Here is a 19,760-nt window from a genome sequence, read left to right as displayed (position 1 = left end):
CCGAACCGAAACGTAGGAGGCGACGCACTAAACGTGCGTTTCAGTTCGCATCGATGTTCCAGAACCGAAAGATTGTTCGAAAAAAGTGGTAGATAGCCGAAAAAAGTGACAGGGGTGCAACACGAGGACTTCCCAGGAGGTCACCCATCCTAGTACTACTCTCGCCCAAGCACGCTTAACTTCGGAGTTCTGATGGGATCCAGTGCATTTGTGCTGGTATGATCGCACCCAGCATGCCTCTCCATTGTCAAAGTAATTAAGAGTTTCCACTCGCATTGTCGTACGAAGTCCGTTTAAATGAAAGTGCGAAAAAATCCTGCTAGATGACACCGGATGGACGATCCGAGCATGTCGGGAAGCCGGATGACTGCCAGGGCTATCATCGCGCGATGGATCTTCCCGAGTACCCCCGAATCAATATAAGAATCGCGACGATCTGACGGGCGGATCAAAAGTTATCGTCGGAACGATATTTGTGCACCAAGGGTAGCTCACGGCCAGTAAACACCTTCCGACCGGATTCATGACTCGCATCCACTAGTACACTCATCCGCTATAGCCTGTACGTCACTGAATCTAAACAAACCCCCGCTATAATTTGACCGCAAATGAAATGTCAGAACGAATTCCGTTTATCGAATCAAACGACACTATCACCCCGCCATAATAAAGACCGGACGTGTTTGAATTCACCATCCGGAAGAAAATAAAAAGATCCGAACCGAAACGTAGGAGGCGACGCACTAAACGTGCGTTTCAGTTCGCATCGATGTTCCAGAACCGAAAGATTGTTCGAAAAAAGTGGTAGATAGCCGAAAAAAGTGACAGGGGTGCAACACGAGGACTTCCCAGGAGGTCACCCATCCTAGTACTACTCTCGCCCAAGCACGCTTAACTTCGGAGTTCTGATGGGATCCAGTGCATTTGTGCTGGTATGATCGCACCCAGCATGCCTCTCCATTGTCAAAGTAATAAAGAGTTTCCACTCGCATTGTCGTACGAAGTCCGTTTAAATGAAAGTGCGAAAAAATCCTGCTAGATGACACCGGATGGACGATCCGAGCATGTCGGGAAGCCGGATGACCGCCAGGGCTGTCATCGCGCGATGGATCTTCCCGAGTACCCCCGAATCAATATAAGAATCGTCACGATCTGACGGGCGGATCAAAAGTTATCGTCGGAACGATATTTGTGCACCAAGGGTAGCTCACGGCCAGTAAACACCTTCCGACCGGATTCATGACTCGCATCCACTAGTACACTCATCCGCTATAGCCTGTACGTCACTGAATCTAAACAAACCCCCGCTATAATTTGACTGCAAATGAAATGTCAGAACGAATTCCGTTTATCGAATCAAACGACACTATCACCCCGCCATAATAAAGACCGGACGTCTTTGAATTCACCATCCGGAAGAAAATAAAAAGATCCGAACCGAAACGTAGGAGGCGACGCACTAAACGTGCGTTTCAGTTCGCATCGATGTTCCAGAACCGAAAGATTGTTCGAAAAAAGTGGTAGATAGCCGAAAAAAGTGACAGGGGTGCAACACGAGGACTTCCCAGGAGGTCACCCATCCTAGTACTACTCTCGCCCAAGCACGCTTAACTTCGGAGTTCTGATGGGATCCAGTGCATTTGTGCTGGTATGATCGCACCCAGCATGCCTCTCCATTGTCAAAGTAATTAAGAGTTTCCACTCGCATTGTCGTACGAAGTCCGTTTAAATGAAAGTGCGAAAAAATCCTGCTAGATGACACCGGATGGACGATCCGAGCATGTCGGGAAGCCGGATGACCGCCAAGGCTGTCATCGCGCGATGGATCTTCCCGAGTACCCCCGAATCAATATAAGAATCGTCACGATCTGACGGGCGGATCAAAAGTTATCGTCGGAACGATATTTGTGCACCAAGGGTAGCTCACGGCCAGTAAACACCTTCCGACCGGATTCATGACTCGCATCCACTAGTACACTCATCCGCTATAGCCTGTACGTCACTGAATCTAAACAAACCCCCGCTATAATTTGACCGCAAATGAAATGTCAGAACGAATTCCGTTTATCGAATCAAACGACACTATCACCCCGCCATAATAAAGACCGGACGTCTTTGAATTCACCATCCGGAAGAAAATAAAAAGATCCGAACCGAAACGTAGGAGGCGACGCACTAAACGTGCGTTTCAGTTCGCATCGATGTTCCAGAACCGAAAGATTGTTCGAAAAAAGTGGTAGATAGCCGAAAAAAGTGACAGGGGTGCAACACGAGGACTTCCCAGGAGGTCACCCACCCTAGTACTACTCTCGCCCAAGCACGCTTAACTTCGGAGTTCTGATGGGATCCAGTGCATTTGTGCTGGTATGATCGCACCCAGCATGCCTCTCCATTGTCAAAGTAATAAAGAGTTTCCACTCGCATTGTCGTACGAAGTCCGTTTAAATGAAAGTGCGAAAAAATCCTGCTAGATGACACCGGATGGACGATCCGAGCATGTCGGGAAGCCGGATGACCGCCAGGGCTGTCATCGCGCGATGGATCTTCCCGAGTACCCCCGAATCAATATAAGAATCGTCACGATCTGACGGGCGGATCAAAAGTTATCGTCGGAACGATATTTGTGCACCAAGGGTAGCTCACGGCCAGTAAACACCTTCCGACCGGATTCATGACTCGCATCCACTAGTACACTCATCCGCTATAGCCTGTACGTCACTGAATCTAAACAAACCCCCGCTATAATTTGACTGCAAATGAAATGTCAGAACGAATTCCGTTTATCGAATCAAACGACACTATCACCCCGCCATAATAAAGACCGGACGTCTTTGAATTCACCATCCGGAAGAAAATAAAAAGATCCGAACCGAAACGTAGGAGGCGACGCACTAAACGTGCGTTTCAGTTCGCATCGATGTTCCAGAACCGAAAGATTGTTCGAAAAAAGTGGTAGATAGCCGAAAAAAGTGACAGGGGTGCAACACGAGGACTTCCCAGGAGGTCACCCATCCTAGTACTACTCTCGCCCAAGCACGCTTAACTTCGGAGTTCTGATGGGATCCAGTGCATTTGTGCTGGTATGATCGCACCCAGCATGCCTCTCCATTGTCAAAGTAATTAAGAGTTTCCACTCGCATTGTCGTACGAAGTCCGTTTAAATGAAAGTGCGAAAAAATCCTGCTAGATGACACCGGATGGACGATCCGAGCATGTCGGGAAGCCGGATGACCGCCAAGGCTGTCATCGCGCGATGGATCTTCCCGAGTACCCCCGAATCAATATAAGAATCGTCACGATCTGACGGGCGGATCAAAAGTTATCGTCGGAACGATATTTGTGCACCAAGGGTAGCTCACGGCCAGTAAACACCTTCCGACCGGATTCATGACTCGCATCCACTAGTACACTCATCCGCTATAGCCTGTACGTCACTGAATCTAAACAAACCCCCGCTATAATTTGACCGCAAATGAAATGTCAGAACGAATTCCGTTTATCGAATCAAACGACACTATCACCCCGCCATAATAAAGACCGGACGTCTTTGAATTCACCATCCGGAAGAAAATAAAAAGATCCGAACCGAAACGTAGGAGGCGACGCACTAAACGTGCGTTTCAGTTCGCATCGATGTTCCAGAACCGAAAGATTGTTCGAAAAAAGTGGTAGATAGCCGAAAAAAGTGACAGGGGTGCAACACGAGGACTTCCCAGGAGGTCACCCATCCTAGTACTACTCTCGCCCAAGCACGCTTAACTTCGGAGTTCTGATGGGATCCAGTGCATTTGTGCTGGTATGATCGCACCCAGCATGCCTCTCCATTGTCAAAGTAATAAAGAGTTTCCACTCGCATTGTCGTACGAAGTCCGTTTAAATGAAAGTGCGAAAAAATCCTGCTAGATGACACCGGATGGACGATCCGAGCATGTCGGGAAGCCGGATGACCGCCAGGGCTGTCATCGCGCGATGGATCTTCCCGAGTACCCCCGAATCAATATAAGAATCGCCACGATCTGACGGGCGGATCAAAAGTTATCGTCGGAACGATATTTGTGCACCAAGGGTAGCTCACGGCCAGTAAACACCTTCCGACCGGATTCATGACTCGTATCCACTAGTACACTCATCCGCTATAGCCTGTACGTCACTGAATCTTAAAAACCCCCGCTATAATTTGACTGCAAATGAAATGTCAGAACGAATTCCGTTTATCGAATCAAACGACACTATCACCCCGCCATAATAAAGACCGGACGTCTTTGAATTCACCATCCGGAAGAAAATAAAAAGATCCGAACCGAAACGTAGGAGGCGACGCACTAAACGTGCGTTTCAGTTCGCATCGATGTTCCAGAACCGAAAGATTGTTCGAAAAAAGTGGTAGATAGCCGAAAAAAGTGACAGGGGTGCAACACGAGGACTTCCCAGGAGGTCACCCATCCTAGTACTACTCTCGCCCAAGCACGCTTAACTTCGGAGTTCTGATGGGATCCAGTGCATTTGTGCTGGTATGATCGCACCCAGCATGCCTCTCCATTGTCAAAGTAATAAAGAGTTTCCACTCGCATTGTCGTACGAAGTCCGTTTAAATGAAAGTGCGAAAAAATCCTGCTAGATGACACCGGATGGACGATCCGAGCATGTCGGGAAGCCGGATGACCGCCCGCCAAGGCTGTCATCGCGCGATGGATCTTCCCGAGTACCCCCGAATCAATATAAGAATCGTCACGATCTGACGGGCGGATCAAAAGTTATCGTCGGAACGATATTTGTGCACCAAGGGTAGCTCACGGCCAGTAAACACCTTCCGACCGGATTCATGACTCGCATCCACTAGTACACTCATCCGCTATAGCCTGTACGTCACTGAATCTAAACAAACCCCCGCTATAATTTGACTGCAAATGAAATGTCAGAACGAATTCCGTTTATCGAATCAAACGACACTATCACCCCGCCATAATAAAGACCGGACGTCTTTGAATTCACCATCTGGAAGAAAATAAAAAGATCCGAACCGAAACGTAGGAGGCGACGCACTAAACGTGCGTTTCAGTTCGCATCGATGTTCCAGAACCGAAAGATTGTTCGAAAAAAGTGGTAGATAGCCGAAAAAAGTGACAGGGGTGCAACACGAGGACTTCCCAGGAGGTCACCCATCCTAGTACTACTCTCGCCCAAGCACGCTTAACTTCGGAGTTCTGATGGGATCCAGTGCATTTGTGCTGGTATGATCGCACCCAGCATGCCTCTCCATTGTCAAAGTAATAAAGAGTTTCCACTCGCATTGTCGTACGAAGTCCGTTTAAATGAAAGTGCGAAAAAATCCTGCTAGATGACACCGGATGGACGATCCGAGCATGTCGGGAAGCCGGATGACCGCCAGGGCTATCATCGCGCGATGGATCTTCCCGAGTACCCCCGAATCAATATAAGAATCGTCACGATCTGACGGGCGGATCAAAAGTTATCGTCGGAACGATATTTGTGCACCAAGGGTAGCTCACGGCCAGTAAACACCTTCCGACCGGATTCATGACTCGCATCCACTAGTACACTCATCCGCTATAGCCTGTACGTCACTGAATCTAAACAAACCCCCGCTATAATTTGACTGCAAATGAAATGTCAGAACGAATTCCGTTTATCGAATCAAACGACACTATCACCCCGCCATAATAAAGACCGGACGTCTTTGAATTCACCATCTGGAAGAAAATAAAAAGATCCGAACCGAAACGTAGGAGGCGACGCACTAAACGTGCGTTTCAGTTCGCATCGATGTTCCAGAACCGAAAGATTGTTCGAAAAAAGTGGTAGATAGCCGAAAAAAGTGACAGGGGTGCAACACGAGGACTTCCCAGGAGGTCACCCATCCTAGTACTACTCTCGCCCAAGCACGCTTAACTTCGGAGTTCTGATGGGATCCAGTGCATTTGTGCTGGTATGATCGCACCCAGCATGCCTCTCCATTGTCAAAGTAATAAAGAGTTTCCACTCGCATTGTCGTACGAAGTCCGTTTAAATGAAAGTGCGAAAAAATCCTGCTAGATGACACCGGATGGACGATCCGAGCATGTCGGGAAGCCGGATGACCGCCAGGGCTGTCATCGCGCGATGGATCTTCCCGAGTACCCCCGAATCAATATAAGAATCGCCACGATCTGACGGGCGGATCAAAAGTTATCGTCGGAACGATATTTGTGCACCAAGGGTAGCTCACGGCCAGTAAACACCTTCCGACCGGATTCATGACTCGCATCCACTAGTACACTCATCCGCTATAGCCTGTACGTCACTGAATCTAAACAAACCCCCGCTATAATTTGACTGCAAATGAAATGTCAGAACGAATTCCGTTTATCGAATCAAACGACACTATCACCCCGCCATAATAAAGACCGGACGTCTTTGAATTCACCATCCGGAAGAAAATAATAAGATCCGAACCGAAACGTAGGAGGCGACGCACTAAACGTGCGTTTCAGTTCGCATCGATGTTCCAGAACCGAAAGATTGTTCGAAAAAAGTGGTAGATAGCCGAAAAAAGTGACAGGGGTGCAACACGAGGACTTCCCAGGAGGTCACCCATCCTAGTACTACTCTCGCCCAAGCACGCTTAACTTCGGAGTTCTGATGGGATCCAGTGCATTTGTGCTGGTATGATCGCACCCAGCATGCCTCTCCATTGTCAAAGTAATAAAGAGTTTCCACTCGCATTGTCGTACGAAGTCCGTTTAAATGAAAGTGCGAAAAAATCCTGCTAGATGACACCGGATGGACGATCCGAGCATGTCGGGAAGCCGGATGACCGCCAAGGCTCTCATCGCGCGATGGATCTTCCCGAGTACCCCCGAATCAATATAAGAATCGTCACGATCTGACGGGCGGATCAAAAGTTATCGTCGGAACGATATTTGTGCACCAAGGGTAGCTCACGGCCAGTAAACACCTTCCGACCGGATTCATGACTCGCATCCACTAGTACACTCATCCGCTATAGCCTGTACGTCACTGAATCTAAACAAACCCCCGCTATAATTTGACTGCAAATGAAATGTCAGAACGAATTCCGTTTATCGAATCAAACGACACTATCACCCCGCCATAATAAAGACCGGACGTCTTTGAATTCACCATCGGGAAGAAAATAAAAAGATCCGAACCGAAACGTAGGAGGCGACGCACTAAACGTGCGTTTCAGTTCGCATTGATGTTCCAGAACCGAAAGATTGTTCGAAAAAAGTGGTAGATAGCCGAAAAAAGTGACAGGGGTGCAACACGAGGACTTCCCAGGAGGTCACCCATCCTAGTACTACTCTCGCCCAAGCACGCTTAACTTCGGAGTTCTGATGGGATCCAGTGCATTTGTGCTGGTATGATCGCACCCAGCATGCCTCTCCATTGTCAAAGTAATAAAGAGTTTCCACTCGCATTGTCGTACGAAGTCCGTTTAAATGAAAGTGCGAAAAAATCCTGCTAGATGACACCGGATGGACGATCCGAGCATGTCGGGAAGCCGGATGACCGCCAGGGCTGTCATCGCGCGATGGATCTTCCCGAGTACCCCCGAATCAATATAAGAATCGCCACGATCTGACGGGCGGATCAAAAGTTATCGTCGGAACGATATTTGTGCACCAAGGGTAGCTCACGGCCAGTAAACACCTTCCGACCGGATTCATGACTCGCATCCACTAGTACACTCATCCGCTATAGCCTGTACGTCACTGAATCTAAACAAACCCCCGCTATAATTTGACCGCAAATGAAATGTCAGAACGAATTCCGTTTATCGAATCAAACGACACTATCACCCCGCCATAATAAAGACCGGACGTCTTTGAATTCACCATCCGGAAGAAAATAAAAAGATCCGAACCGAAACGTAGGAGGCGACGCACTAAACGTGCGTTTCAGTTCGCATCGATGTTCCAGAACCGAAAGATTGTTCGAAAAAAGTGGTAGATAGCCGAAAAAAGTGACAGGGGTGCAACACGAGGACTTCCCAGGAGGTCACCCATCCTAGTACTACTCTCGCCCAAGCACGCTTAACTTCGGAGTTCTGATGGGATCCAGTGCATTTGTGCTGGTATGATCGCACCCAGCATGCCTCTCCATTGTCAAAGTAATTAAGAGTTTCCACTCGCATTGTCGTACGAAGTCCGTTTAAATGAAAGTGCGAAAAAATCCTGCTAGATGACACCGGATGGACGATCCGAGCATGTCGGGAAGCCGGATGACCGCCAAGGCTGTCATCGCGCGATGGATCTTCCCGAGTACCCCCGAATCAATATAAGAATCGCGACGATCTGACGGGCGGATCAAAAGTTATCGTCGGAACGATATTTGTGCACCAAGGGTAGCTCACGGCCAGTAAACACCTTCCGACCGGATTCATGACTCGCATCCACTAGTACACTCATCCGCTATAGCCTGTACGTCACTGAATCTAAACAAACCCCCGCTATAATTTGACCGCAAATGAAATGTCAGAACGAATTCCGTTTATCGAATCAAACGACACTATCACCCCGCCATAATAAAGACCGGACGTCTTTGAATTCACCATCCGGAAGAAAATAAAAAGATCCGAACCGAAACGTAGGAGGCGACGCACTAAACGTGCGTTTCAGTTCGCATCGATGTTCCAGAACCGAAAGATTGTTCGAAAAAAGTGGTAGATAGCCGAAAAAAGTGACAGGGGTGCAACACGAGGACTTCCCAGGAGGTCACCCATCCTAGTACTACTCTCGCCCAAGCACGCTTAACTTCGGAGTTCTGATGGGATCCAGTGCATTTGTGCTGGTATGATCGCACCCAGCATGCCTCTCCATTGTCAAAGTAATAAAGAGTTTCCACTCGCATTGTCGTACGAAGTCCGTTTAAATGAAAGTGCGAAAAAATCCTGCTAGATGACACCGGATGGACGATCCGAGCATGTCGGGAAGCCGGATGACCGCCAGGGCTGTCATCGCGCGATGAATCTTCCCGAGTACCCCCGAATCAATATAAGAATCGCCACGATCTGACGGGCGGATCAAAAGTTATCGTCGGAACGATATTTGTGCACCAAGGGTAGCTCACGGCCAGTAAACACCTTCCGACCGGATTCATGACTCGCATCCACTAGTACACTCATCCGCTATAGCCTGTACGTCACTGAATCTAAACAAACCCCCGCTATAATTTGACCGCAAATGAAATGTCAGAACGAATTCCGTTTATCGAATCAAACGACACTATCACCCCGCCATAATAAAGACCGGACGTCTTTGAATTCACCATCCGGAAGAAAATAAAAAGATCCGAACCGAAACGTAGGAGGCGACGCACTAAACGTGCGTTTCAGTTCGCATCGATGTTCCAGAACCGAAAGATTGTTCGAAAAAAGTGGTAGATAGCCGAAAAAAGTGACAGGGGTGCAACACGAGGACTTCCCAGGAGGTCACCCATCCTAGTACTACTCTCGCCCAAGCACGCTTAACTTCGGAGTTCTGATGGGATCCAGTGCATTTGTGCTGGTATGATCGCACCCAGCATGCCTCTCCATTGTCAAAGTAATTAAGAGTTTCCACTCGCATTGTCGTACGAAGTCCGTTTAAATGAAAGTGCGAAAAAATCCTGCTAGATGACACCGGATGGACGATCCGAGCATGTCGGGAAGCCGGATGACTGCCAGGGCTGTCATCGCGCGATGGATCTTCCCGAGTACCCCCGAATCAATATAAGAATCGCGACGATCTGACGGGCGGATCAAAAGTTATCGTCGGAACGATATTTGTGCACCAAGGGTAGCTCACGGCCAGTAAACACCTTCCGACCGGATTCATGACTCGCATCCACTAGTACACTCATCCGCTATAGCCTGTACGTCACTGAATCTAAACAAACCCCCGCTATAATTTGACCGCAAATGAAATGTCAGAACGAATTCCGTTTATCGAATCAAACGACACTATCACCCCGCCATAATAAAGACCGGACGTGTTTGAATTCACCATCCGGAAGAAAATAAAAAGATCCGAACCGAAACGTAGGAGGCGACGCACTAAACGTGCGTTTCAGTTCGCATCGATGTTCCAGAACCGAAAGATTGTTCGAAAAAAGTGGTAGATAGCCGAAAAAAGTGACAGGGGTGCAACACGAGGACTTCCCAGGAGGTCACCCATCCTAGTACTACTCTCGCCCAAGCACGCTTAACTTCGGAGTTCTGATGGGATCCAGTGCATTTGTGCTGGTATGATCGCACCCAGCATGCCTCTCCATTGTCAAAGTAATAAAGAGTTTCCACTCGCATTGTCGTACGAAGTCCGTTTAAATGAAAGTGCGAAAAAATCCTGCTAGATGACACCGGATGGACGATCCGAGCATGTCGGGAAGCCGGATGACCGCCAGGGCTGTCCTCGCGCGATGGATCTTCCCGAGTACCCCCGAATCAATATAAGAATCGTCACGATCTGACGGGCGGATCAAAAGTTATCGTCAGAACGATATTTGTGCACCAAGGGTAGCTCACGGCCAGTAAACACCTTCCGACCGGATTCATGACTCGCATCCACTAGTACACTCATCCGCTATAGCCTGTACGTCACTGAATCTAAACAAACCCCCGCTATAATTTGACTGCAAATGAAATGTCAGAACGAATTCCGTTTATCGAATCAAACGACACTATCACCCCGCCATAATAAAGACCGGACGTCTTTGAATTCACCATCCGGAAGAAAATAAAAAGATCCGAACCGAAACGTAGGAGGCGACGCACTAAACGTGCGTTTCAGTTCGCATCGATGTTCCAGAACCGAAAGATTGTTCGAAAAAAGTGGTAGATAGCCGAAAAAAGTGACAGGGGTGCAACACGAGGACTTCCCAGGAGGTCACCCATCCTAGTACTACTCTCGCCCAAGCACGCTTAACTTCGGAGTTCTGATGGGATCCAGTGCATTTGTGCTGGTATGATCGCACCCAGCATGCCTCTCCATTGTCAAAGTAATTAAGAGTTTCCACTCGCATTGTCGTACGAAGTCCGTTTAAATGAAAGTGCGAAAAAATCCTGCTAGATGACACCGGATGGACGATCCGAGCATGTCGGGAAGCCGGATGACCGCCAAGGCTGTCATCGCGCGATGGATCTTCCCGAGTACCCCCGAATCAATATAAGAATCGTCACGATCTGACGGGCGGATCAAAAGTTATCGTCGGAACGATATTTGTGCACCAAGGGTAGCTCACGGCCAGTAAACACCTTCCGACCGGATTCATGACTCGCATCCACTAGTACACTCATCCGCTATAGCCTGTACGTCACTGAATCTAAACAAACCCCCGCTATAATTTGACCGCAAATGAAATGTCAGAACGAATTCCGTTTATCGAATCAAACGACACTATCACCCCGCCATAATAAAGACCGGACGTCTTTGAATTCACCATCCGGAAGAAAATAAAAAGATCCGAACCGAAACGTAGGAGGCGACGCACTAAACGTGCGTTTCAGTTCGCATCGATGTTCCAGAACCGAAAGATTGTTCGAAAAAAGTGGTAGATAGCCGAAAAAAGTGACAGGGGTGCAACACGAGGACTTCCCAGGAGGTCACCCATCCTAGTACTACTCTCGCCCAAGCACGCTTAACTTCGGAGTTCTGATGGGATCCAGTGCATTTGTGCTGGTATGATCGCACCCAGCATGCCTCTCCATTGTCAAAGTAATTAAGAGTTTCCACTCGCATTGTCGTACGAAGTCCGTTTAAATGAAAGTGCGAAAAAATCCTGCTAGATGACACCGGATGGACGATCCGAGCATGTCGGGAAGCCGGATGACCGCCAAGGCTGTCATCGCGCGATGGATCTTCCCGAGTACCCCCGAATCAATATAAGAATCGCGACGATCTGACGGGCGGATCAAAAGTTATCGTCGGAACGATATTTGTGCACCAAGGGTAGCTCACGGCCAGTAAACACCTTCCGACCGGATTCATGACTCGCATCCACTAGTACACTCATCCGCTATAGCCTGTACGTCACTGAATCTAAACAAACCCCCGCTATAATTTGACCGCAAATGAAATGTCAGAACGAATTCCGTTTATCGAATCAAACGACACTATCACCCCGCCATAATAAAGACCGGACGTCTTTGAATTCACCATCCGGAAGAAAATAAAAAGATCCGAACCGAAACGTAGGAGGCGACGCACTAAACGTGCGTTTCAGTTCGCATCGATGTTCCAGAACCGAAAGATTGTTCGAAAAAAGTGGTAGATAGCCGAAAAAAGTGACAGGGGTGCAACACGAGGACTTCCCAGGAGGTCACCCATCCTAGTACTACTCTCGCCCAAGCACGCTTAACTTCGGAGTTCTGATGGGATCCAGTGCATTTGTGCTGGTATGATCGCACCCAGCATGCCTCTCCATTGTCAAAGTAATAAAGAGTTTCCACTCGCATTGTCGTACGAAGTCCGTTTAAATGAAAGTGCGAAAAAATCCTGCTAGATGACACCGGATGGACGATCCGAGCATGTCGGGAAGCCGGATGACCGCCAGGGCTGTCATCGCGCGATGAATCTTCCCGAGTACCCCCGAATCAATATAAGAATCGCCACGATCTGACGGGCGGATCAAAAGTTATCGTCGGAACGATATTTGTGCACCAAGGGTAGCTCACGGCCAGTAAACACCTTCCGACCGGATTCATGACTCGCATCCACTAGTACACTCATCCGCTATAGCCTGTACGTCACTGAATCTAAACAAACCCCCGCTATAATTTGACCGCAAATGAAATGTCAGAACGAATTCCGTTTATCGAATCAAACGACACTATCACCCCGCCATAATAAAGACCGGACGTCTTTGAATTCACCATCCGGAAGAAAATAAAAAGATCCGAACCGAAACGTAGGAGGCGACGCACTAAACGTGCGTTTCAGTTCGCATCGATGTTCCAGAACCGAAAGATTGTTCGAAAAAAGTGGTAGATAGCCGAAAAAAGTGACAGGGGTGCAACACGAGGACTTCCCAGGAGGTCACCCATCCTAGTACTACTCTCGCCCAAGCACGCTTAACTTCGGAGTTCTGATGGGATCCAGTGCATTTGTGCTGGTATGATCGCACCCAGCATGCCTCTCCATTGTCAAAGTAATTAAGAGTTTCCACTCGCATTGTCGTACGAAGTCCGTTTAAATGAAAGTGCGAAAAAATCCTGCTAGATGACACCGGATGGACGATCCGAGCATGTCGGGAAGCCGGATGACCGCCAAGGCTGTCATCGCGCGATGGATCTTCCCGAGTACCCCCGAATCAATATAAGAATCGTCACGATCTGACGGGCGGATCAAAAGTTATCGTCGGAACGATATTTGTGCACCAAGGGTAGCTCACGGCCAGTAAACACCTTCCGACCGGATTCATGACTCGCATCCACTAGTACACTCATCCGCTATAGCCTGTACGTCACTGAATCTAAACAAACCCCCGCTATAATTTGACCGCAAATGAAATGTCAGAACGAATTCCGTTTATCGAATCAAACGACACTATCACCCCGCCATAATAAAGACCGGACGTCTTTGAATTCACCATCCGGAAGAAAATAAAAAGATCCGAACCGAAACGTAGGAGGCGACGCACTAAACGTGCGTTTCAGTTCGCATCGATGTTCCAGAACCGAAAGATTGTTCGAAAAAAGTGGTAGATAGCCGAAAAAAGTGACAGGGGTGCAACACGAGGACTTCCCAGGAGGTCACCCATCCTAGTACTACTCTCGCCCAAGCACGCTTAACTTCGGAGTTCTGATGGGATCCAGTGCATTTGTGCTGGTATGATCGCACCCAGCATGCCTCTCCATTGTCAAAGTAATAAAGAGTTTCCACTCGCATTGTCGTACGAAGTCCGTTTAAATGAAAGTGCGAAAAAATCCTGCTAGATGACACCGGATGGACGATCCGAGCATGTCGGGAAGCCGGATGACCGCCAGGGCTGTCATCGCGCGATGGATCTTCCCGAGTACCCCCGAATCAATATAAGAATCGCCACGATCTGACGGGCGGATCAAAAGTTATCGTCGGAACGATATTTGTGCACCAAGGGTAGCTCACGGCCAGTAAACACCTTCCGACCGGATTCATGACTCGTATCCACTAGTACACTCATCCGCTATAGCCTGTACGTCACTGAATCTTAAAAACCCCCGCTATAATTTGACTGCAAATGAAATGTCAGAACGAATTCCGTTTATCGAATCAAACGACACTATCACCCCGCCATAATAAAGACCGGACGTCTTTGAATTCACCATCCGGAAGAAAATAAAAAGATCCGAACCGAAACGTAGGAGGCGACGCACTAAACGTGCGTTTCAGTTCGCATCGATGTTCCAGAACCGAAAGATTGTTCGAAAAAAGTGGTAGATAGCCGAAAAAAGTGACAGGGGTGCAACACGAGGACTTCCCAGGAGGTCACCCATCCTAGTACTACTCTCGCCCAAGCACGCTTAACTTCGGAGTTCTGATGGGATCCAGTGCATTTGTGCTGGTATGATCGCACCCAGCATGCCTCTCCATTGTCAAAGTAATAAAGAGTTTCCACTCGCATTGTCGTACGAAGTCCGTTTAAATGAAAGTGCGAAAAAATCCTGCTAGATGACACCGGATGGACGATCCGAGCATGTCGGGAAGCCGGATGACCGCCCGCCAAGGCTGTCATCGCGCGATGGATCTTCCCGAGTACCCCCGAATCAATATAAGAATCGTCACGATCTGACGGGCGGATCAAAAGTTATCGTCGGAACGATATTTGTGCACCAAGGGTAGCTCACGGCCAGTAAACACCTTCCGACCGGATTCATGACTCGCATCCACTAGTACACTCATCCGCTATAGCCTGTACGTCACTGAATCTAAACAAACCCCCGCTATAATTTGACTGCAAATGAAATGTCAGAACGAATTCCGTTTATCGAATCAAACGACACTATCACCCCGCCATAATAAAGACCGGACGTCTTTGAATTCACCATCTGGAAGAAAATAAAAAGATCCGAACCGAAACGTAGGAGGCGACGCACTAAACGTGCGTTTCAGTTCGCATCGATGTTCCAGAACCGAAAGATTGTTCGAAAAAAGTGGTAGATAGCCGAAAAAAGTGACAGGGGTGCAACACGAGGACTTCCCAGGAGGTCACCCATCCTAGTACTACTCTCGCCCAAGCACGCTTAACTTCGGAGTTCTGATGGGATCCAGTGCATTTGTGCTGGTATGATCGCACCCAGCATGCCTCTCCATTGTCAAAGTAATAAAGAGTTTCCACTCGCATTGTCGTACGAAGTCCGTTTAAATGAAAGTGCGAAAAAATCCTGCTAGATGACACCGGATGGACGATCCGAGCATGTCGGGAAGCCGGATGACCGCCAGGGCTATCATCGCGCGATGGATCTTCCCGAGTACCCCCGAATCAATATAAGAATCGTCACGATCTGACGGGCGGATCAAAAGTTATCGTCGGAACGATATTTGTGCACCAAGGGTAGCTCACGGCCAGTAAACACCTTCCGACCGGATTCATGACTCGCATCCACTAGTACACTCATCCGCTATAGCCTGTACGTCACTGAATCTAAACAAACCCCCGCTATAATTTGACTGCAAATGAAATGTCAGAACGAATTCCGTTTATCGAATCAAACGACACTATCACCCCGCCATAATAAAGACCGGACGTCTTTGAATTCACCATCTGGAAGAAAATAAAAAGATCCGAACCGAAACGTAGGAGGCGACGCACTAAACGTGCGTTTCAGTTCGCATCGATGTTCCAGAACCGAAAGATTGTTCGAAAAAAGTGGTAGATAGCCGAAAAAAGTGACAGGGGTGCAACACGAGGACTTCCCAGGAGGTCACCCATCCTAGTACTACTCTCGCCCAAGCACGCTTAACTTCGGAGTTCTGATGGGATCCAGTGCATTTGTGCTGGTATGATCGCACCCAGCATGCCTCTCCATTGTCAAAGTAATAAAGAGTTTCCACTCGCATTGTCGTACGAAGTCCGTTTAAATGAAAGTGCGAAAAAATCCTGCTAGATGACACCGGATGGACGATCCGAGCATGTCGGGAAGCCGGATGACCGCCAGGGCTGTCATCGCGCGATGGATCTTCCCGAGTACCCCCGAATCAATATAAGAATCGCCACGATCTGACGGGCGGATCAAAAGTTATCGTCGGAACGATATTTGTGCACCAAGGGTAGCTCACGGCCAGTAAACACCTTCCGACCGGATTCATGACTCGCATCCACTAGTACACTCATCCGCTATAGCCTGTACGTCACTGAATCTAAACAAACCCCCGCTATAATTTGACTGCAAATGAAATGTCAGAACGAATTCCGTTTATCGAATCAAACGACACTATCACCCCGCCATAATAAAGACCGGACGTCTTTGAATTCACCATCCGGAAGAAAATAATAAGATCCGAACCGAAACGTAGGAGGCGACGCACTAAACGTGCGTTTCAGTTCGCATCGATGTTCCAGAACCGAAAGATTGTTCGAAAAAAGTGGTAGATAGCCGAAAAAAGTGACAGGGGTGCAACACGAGGACTTCCCAGGAGGTCACCCATCCTAGTACTACTCTCGCCCAAGCACGCTTAACTTCGGAGTTCTGATGGGATCCAGTGCATTTGTGCTGGTATGATCGCACCCAGCATGCCTCTCCATTGTCAAAGTAATAAAGAGTTTCCACTCGCATTGTCGTACGAAGTCCGTTTAAATGAAAGTGCGAAAAAATCCTGCTAGATGACACCGGATGGACGATCCGAGCATGTCGGGAAGCCGGATGACCGCCAAGGCTCTCATCGCGCGATGGATCTTCCCGAGTACCCCCGAATCAATATAAGAATCGTCACGATCTGACGGGCGGATCAAAAGTTATCGTCGGAACGATATTTGTGCACCAAGGGTAGCTCACGGCCAGTAAACACCTTCCGACCGGATTCATGACTCGCATCCACTAGTACACTCATCCGCTATAGCCTGTACGTCACTGAATCTAAACAAACCCCCGCTATAATTTGACTGCAAATGAAATGTCAGAACGAATTCCGTTTATCGAATCAAACGACACTATCACCCCGCCATAATAAAGACCGGACGTCTTTGAATTCACCATCGGGAAGAAAATAAAAAGATCCGAACCGAAACGTAGGAGGCGACGCACTAAACGTGCGTTTCAGTTCGCATTGATGTTCCAGAACCGAAAGATTGTTCGAAAAAAGTGGTAGATAGCCGAAAAAAGTGACAGGGGTGCAACACGAGGACTTCCCAGGAGGTCACCCATCCTAGTACTACTCTCGCCCAAGCACGCTTAACTTCGGAGTTCTGATGGGATCCAGTGCATTTGTGCTGGTATGATCGCACCCAGCATGCCTCTCCATTGTCAAAGTAATAAAGAGTTTCCACTCGCATTGTCGTACGAAGTCCGTTTAAATGAAAGTGCGAAAAAATCCTGCTAGATGACACCGGATGGACGATCCGAGCATGTCGGGAAGCCGGATGACCGCCAGGGCTGTCATCGCGCGATGGATCTTCCCGAGTACCCCCGAATCAATATAAGAATCGCCACGATCTGACGGGCGGATCAAAAGTTATCGTCGGAACGATATTTGTGCACCAAGGGTAGCTCACGGCCAGTAAACACCTTCCGACCGGATTCATGACTCGCATCCACTAGTACACTCATCCGCTATAGCCTGTACGTCACTGAATCTAAACAAACCCCCGCTATAATTTGACCGCAAATGAAATGTCAGAACGAATTCCGTTTATCGAATCAAACGACACTATCACCCCGCCATAATAAAGACCGGACGTCTTTGAATTCACCATCCGGAAGAAAATAAAAAGATCCGAACCGAAACGTAGGAGGCGACGCACTAAACGTGCGTTTCAGTTCGCATCGATGTTCCAGAACCGAAAGATTGTTCGAAAAAAGTGGTAGATAGCCGAAAAAAGTGACAGGGGTGCAACACGAGGACTTCCCAGGAGGTCACCCATCCTAGTACTACTCTCGCCCAAGCACGCTTAACTTCGGAGTTCTGATGGGATCCAGTGCATTTGTGCTGGTATGATCGCACCCAGCATGCCTCTCCATTGTCAAAGTAATTAAGAGTTTCCACTCGCATTGTCGTACGAAGTCCGTTTAAATGAAAGTGCGAAAAAATCCTGCTAGATGACACCGGATGGACGATCCGAGCATGTCGGGAAGCCGGATGACCGCCAAGGCTGTCATCGCGCGATGGATCTTCCCGAGTACCCCCGAATCAATATAAGAATCGCGACGATCTGACGGGCGGATCAAAAGTTATCGTCGGAACGATATTTGTGCACCAAGGGTAGCTCACGGCCAGTAAACACCTTCCGACCGGATTCATGACTCGCATCCACTAGTACACTCATCCGCTATAGCCTGTACGTCACTGAATCTAAACAAACCCCCGCTATAATTTGACCGCAAATGAAATGTCAGAACGAATTCCGTTTATCGAATCAAACGACACTATCACCCCGCCATAATAAAGACCGGACGTCTTTGAATTCACCATCCGGAAGAAAATAAAAAGATCCGAACCGAAACGTAGGAGGCGACGCACTAAACGTGCGTTTCAGTTCGCATCGATGTTCCAGAACCGAAAGATTGTTCGAAAAAAGTGGTAGATAGCCGAAAAAAGTGACAGGGGTGCAACACGAGGACTTCCCAGGAGGTCACCCATCCTAGTACTACTCTCGCCCAAGCACGCTTAACTTCGGAGTTCTGATGGGATCCAGTGCATTTGTGCTGGTATGATCGCACCCAGCATGCCTCTCCATTGTCAAAGTAATAAAGAGTTTCCACTCGCATTGTCGTACGAAGTCCGTTTAAATGAAAGTGCGAAAAAATCCTGCTAGATGACACCGGATGGACGATCCGAGCATGTCGGGAAGCCGGATGACCGCCAGGGCTGTCATCGCGCGATGAATCTTCCCGAGTACCCCCGAATCAATATAAGAATCGCCACGATCTGACGGGCGGATCAAAAGTTATCGTCGGAACGATATTTGTGCACCAAGGGTAGCTCACGGCCAGTAAACACCTTCCGACCGGATTCATGACTCGCATCCACTAGTACACTCATCCGCTATAGCCTGTACGTCACTGAATCTAAACAAACCCCCGCTATAATTTGACCGCAAATGAAATGTCAGAACGAATTCCGTTTATCGAATCAAACGACACTATCACCCCGCCATAATAAAGACCGGACGTCTTTGAATTCACCATCCGGAAGAAAATAAAAAGATCCGAACCGAAACGTAGGAGGCGACGCACTAAACGTGCGTTTCAGTTCGCATCGATGTTCCAGAACCGAAAGATTGTTCGAAAAAAGTGGTAGATAGCCGAAAAAAGTGACAGGGGTGCAACACGAGGACTTCCCAGGAGGTCACCCATCCTAGTACTACTCTCGCCCAAGCACGCTTAACTTCGGAGTTCTGATGGGATCCAGTGCATTTGTGCTGGTATGATCGCACCCAGCATGCCTCTCCATTGTCAAAGTAATTAAGAGTTTCCACTCGCATTGTCGTACGAAGTCCGTTTAAATGAAAGTGCGAAAAAATCCTGCTAGATGACACCGGATGGACGATCCGAGCATGTCGGGAAGCCGGATGACTGCCAGGGCTGTCATCGCGCGATGGATCTTCCCGAGTACCCCCGAATCAATATA

General features: G+C 48.4%; 28 non-coding genes across 28 annotated transcripts; all 28 read right to left on the bottom strand.

The window, feature by feature from the left end:
- Positions 1 to 111: 111 nt before the first annotated feature.
- On the bottom strand, positions 112 to 230 carry LOC143870285 (5S ribosomal RNA). The gene has a single exon (XR_013245070.1). It is a non-coding gene; the product is annotated as a 5S ribosomal RNA (ribosomal RNA).
- Positions 231 to 827: 597 nt separating this feature from the next.
- LOC143870284 (5S ribosomal RNA) lies at positions 828 to 946 on the bottom strand. The gene has a single exon (XR_013245069.1). It is a non-coding gene; the product is annotated as a 5S ribosomal RNA (ribosomal RNA).
- A 597-nt stretch (positions 947 to 1,543) lies between these two features.
- On the bottom strand, positions 1,544 to 1,662 carry LOC143870283 (5S ribosomal RNA). The gene has a single exon (XR_013245068.1). It is a non-coding gene; the product is annotated as a 5S ribosomal RNA (ribosomal RNA).
- Positions 1,663 to 2,259: 597 nt separating this feature from the next.
- LOC143872902 (5S ribosomal RNA) lies at positions 2,260 to 2,378 on the bottom strand. The gene has a single exon (XR_013247628.1). It is a non-coding gene; the product is annotated as a 5S ribosomal RNA (ribosomal RNA).
- Positions 2,379 to 2,975: 597 nt separating this feature from the next.
- LOC143870282 (5S ribosomal RNA) lies at positions 2,976 to 3,094 on the bottom strand. The gene has a single exon (XR_013245067.1). It is a non-coding gene; the product is annotated as a 5S ribosomal RNA (ribosomal RNA).
- Positions 3,095 to 3,691: 597 nt separating this feature from the next.
- LOC143870281 (5S ribosomal RNA) lies at positions 3,692 to 3,810 on the bottom strand. The gene has a single exon (XR_013245066.1). It is a non-coding gene; the product is annotated as a 5S ribosomal RNA (ribosomal RNA).
- Positions 3,811 to 4,406: 596 nt separating this feature from the next.
- On the bottom strand, positions 4,407 to 4,525 carry LOC143870280 (5S ribosomal RNA). The gene has a single exon (XR_013245065.1). It is a non-coding gene; the product is annotated as a 5S ribosomal RNA (ribosomal RNA).
- A 601-nt stretch (positions 4,526 to 5,126) lies between these two features.
- On the bottom strand, positions 5,127 to 5,245 carry LOC143870279 (5S ribosomal RNA). Its single transcript, XR_013245064.1, has one exon. It is a non-coding gene; the product is annotated as a 5S ribosomal RNA (ribosomal RNA).
- A 597-nt stretch (positions 5,246 to 5,842) lies between these two features.
- Positions 5,843 to 5,961, bottom strand: LOC143870278 (5S ribosomal RNA). The gene has a single exon (XR_013245063.1). It is a non-coding gene; the product is annotated as a 5S ribosomal RNA (ribosomal RNA).
- A 597-nt stretch (positions 5,962 to 6,558) lies between these two features.
- On the bottom strand, positions 6,559 to 6,677 carry LOC143870277 (5S ribosomal RNA). The gene has a single exon (XR_013245062.1). It is a non-coding gene; the product is annotated as a 5S ribosomal RNA (ribosomal RNA).
- Positions 6,678 to 7,274: 597 nt separating this feature from the next.
- On the bottom strand, positions 7,275 to 7,393 carry LOC143870276 (5S ribosomal RNA). Its single transcript, XR_013245061.1, has one exon. It is a non-coding gene; the product is annotated as a 5S ribosomal RNA (ribosomal RNA).
- A 597-nt stretch (positions 7,394 to 7,990) lies between these two features.
- On the bottom strand, positions 7,991 to 8,109 carry LOC143870274 (5S ribosomal RNA). The gene has a single exon (XR_013245059.1). It is a non-coding gene; the product is annotated as a 5S ribosomal RNA (ribosomal RNA).
- A 597-nt stretch (positions 8,110 to 8,706) lies between these two features.
- LOC143870273 (5S ribosomal RNA) lies at positions 8,707 to 8,825 on the bottom strand. The gene has a single exon (XR_013245058.1). It is a non-coding gene; the product is annotated as a 5S ribosomal RNA (ribosomal RNA).
- A 597-nt stretch (positions 8,826 to 9,422) lies between these two features.
- LOC143870272 (5S ribosomal RNA) lies at positions 9,423 to 9,541 on the bottom strand. Its single transcript, XR_013245057.1, has one exon. It is a non-coding gene; the product is annotated as a 5S ribosomal RNA (ribosomal RNA).
- A 597-nt stretch (positions 9,542 to 10,138) lies between these two features.
- On the bottom strand, positions 10,139 to 10,257 carry LOC143870270 (5S ribosomal RNA). The gene has a single exon (XR_013245056.1). It is a non-coding gene; the product is annotated as a 5S ribosomal RNA (ribosomal RNA).
- Positions 10,258 to 10,854: 597 nt separating this feature from the next.
- On the bottom strand, positions 10,855 to 10,973 carry LOC143870269 (5S ribosomal RNA). Its single transcript, XR_013245055.1, has one exon. It is a non-coding gene; the product is annotated as a 5S ribosomal RNA (ribosomal RNA).
- A 597-nt stretch (positions 10,974 to 11,570) lies between these two features.
- LOC143870268 (5S ribosomal RNA) lies at positions 11,571 to 11,689 on the bottom strand. The gene has a single exon (XR_013245054.1). It is a non-coding gene; the product is annotated as a 5S ribosomal RNA (ribosomal RNA).
- A 597-nt stretch (positions 11,690 to 12,286) lies between these two features.
- Positions 12,287 to 12,405, bottom strand: LOC143870267 (5S ribosomal RNA). The gene has a single exon (XR_013245053.1). It is a non-coding gene; the product is annotated as a 5S ribosomal RNA (ribosomal RNA).
- A 597-nt stretch (positions 12,406 to 13,002) lies between these two features.
- Positions 13,003 to 13,121, bottom strand: LOC143870266 (5S ribosomal RNA). Its single transcript, XR_013245052.1, has one exon. It is a non-coding gene; the product is annotated as a 5S ribosomal RNA (ribosomal RNA).
- Positions 13,122 to 13,718: 597 nt separating this feature from the next.
- Positions 13,719 to 13,837, bottom strand: LOC143870265 (5S ribosomal RNA). The gene has a single exon (XR_013245051.1). It is a non-coding gene; the product is annotated as a 5S ribosomal RNA (ribosomal RNA).
- Positions 13,838 to 14,433: 596 nt separating this feature from the next.
- On the bottom strand, positions 14,434 to 14,552 carry LOC143870264 (5S ribosomal RNA). Its single transcript, XR_013245050.1, has one exon. It is a non-coding gene; the product is annotated as a 5S ribosomal RNA (ribosomal RNA).
- Positions 14,553 to 15,153: 601 nt separating this feature from the next.
- LOC143870262 (5S ribosomal RNA) lies at positions 15,154 to 15,272 on the bottom strand. Its single transcript, XR_013245048.1, has one exon. It is a non-coding gene; the product is annotated as a 5S ribosomal RNA (ribosomal RNA).
- Positions 15,273 to 15,869: 597 nt separating this feature from the next.
- Positions 15,870 to 15,988, bottom strand: LOC143870261 (5S ribosomal RNA). The gene has a single exon (XR_013245047.1). It is a non-coding gene; the product is annotated as a 5S ribosomal RNA (ribosomal RNA).
- Positions 15,989 to 16,585: 597 nt separating this feature from the next.
- On the bottom strand, positions 16,586 to 16,704 carry LOC143870260 (5S ribosomal RNA). Its single transcript, XR_013245046.1, has one exon. It is a non-coding gene; the product is annotated as a 5S ribosomal RNA (ribosomal RNA).
- A 597-nt stretch (positions 16,705 to 17,301) lies between these two features.
- LOC143870259 (5S ribosomal RNA) lies at positions 17,302 to 17,420 on the bottom strand. Its single transcript, XR_013245045.1, has one exon. It is a non-coding gene; the product is annotated as a 5S ribosomal RNA (ribosomal RNA).
- Positions 17,421 to 18,017: 597 nt separating this feature from the next.
- LOC143870258 (5S ribosomal RNA) lies at positions 18,018 to 18,136 on the bottom strand. Its single transcript, XR_013245044.1, has one exon. It is a non-coding gene; the product is annotated as a 5S ribosomal RNA (ribosomal RNA).
- Positions 18,137 to 18,733: 597 nt separating this feature from the next.
- Positions 18,734 to 18,852, bottom strand: LOC143870257 (5S ribosomal RNA). Its single transcript, XR_013245043.1, has one exon. It is a non-coding gene; the product is annotated as a 5S ribosomal RNA (ribosomal RNA).
- Positions 18,853 to 19,449: 597 nt separating this feature from the next.
- Positions 19,450 to 19,568, bottom strand: LOC143870256 (5S ribosomal RNA). Its single transcript, XR_013245042.1, has one exon. It is a non-coding gene; the product is annotated as a 5S ribosomal RNA (ribosomal RNA).
- Between the last annotated feature and the right edge of the window lie 192 nt (positions 19,569 to 19,760).

This window comes from Tasmannia lanceolata, unplaced genomic scaffold, assembly GCF_043159265.1.
Source record: "Tasmannia lanceolata isolate RefF3 unplaced genomic scaffold, GAP_Taslan_0.1 ptg000003l, whole genome shotgun sequence".
In the NCBI taxonomy this organism is placed as follows: domain Eukaryota; kingdom Viridiplantae; phylum Streptophyta; class Magnoliopsida; order Canellales; family Winteraceae; genus Tasmannia; species Tasmannia lanceolata.
This window is presented reverse-complemented; position numbering and strand designations above follow the sequence as displayed.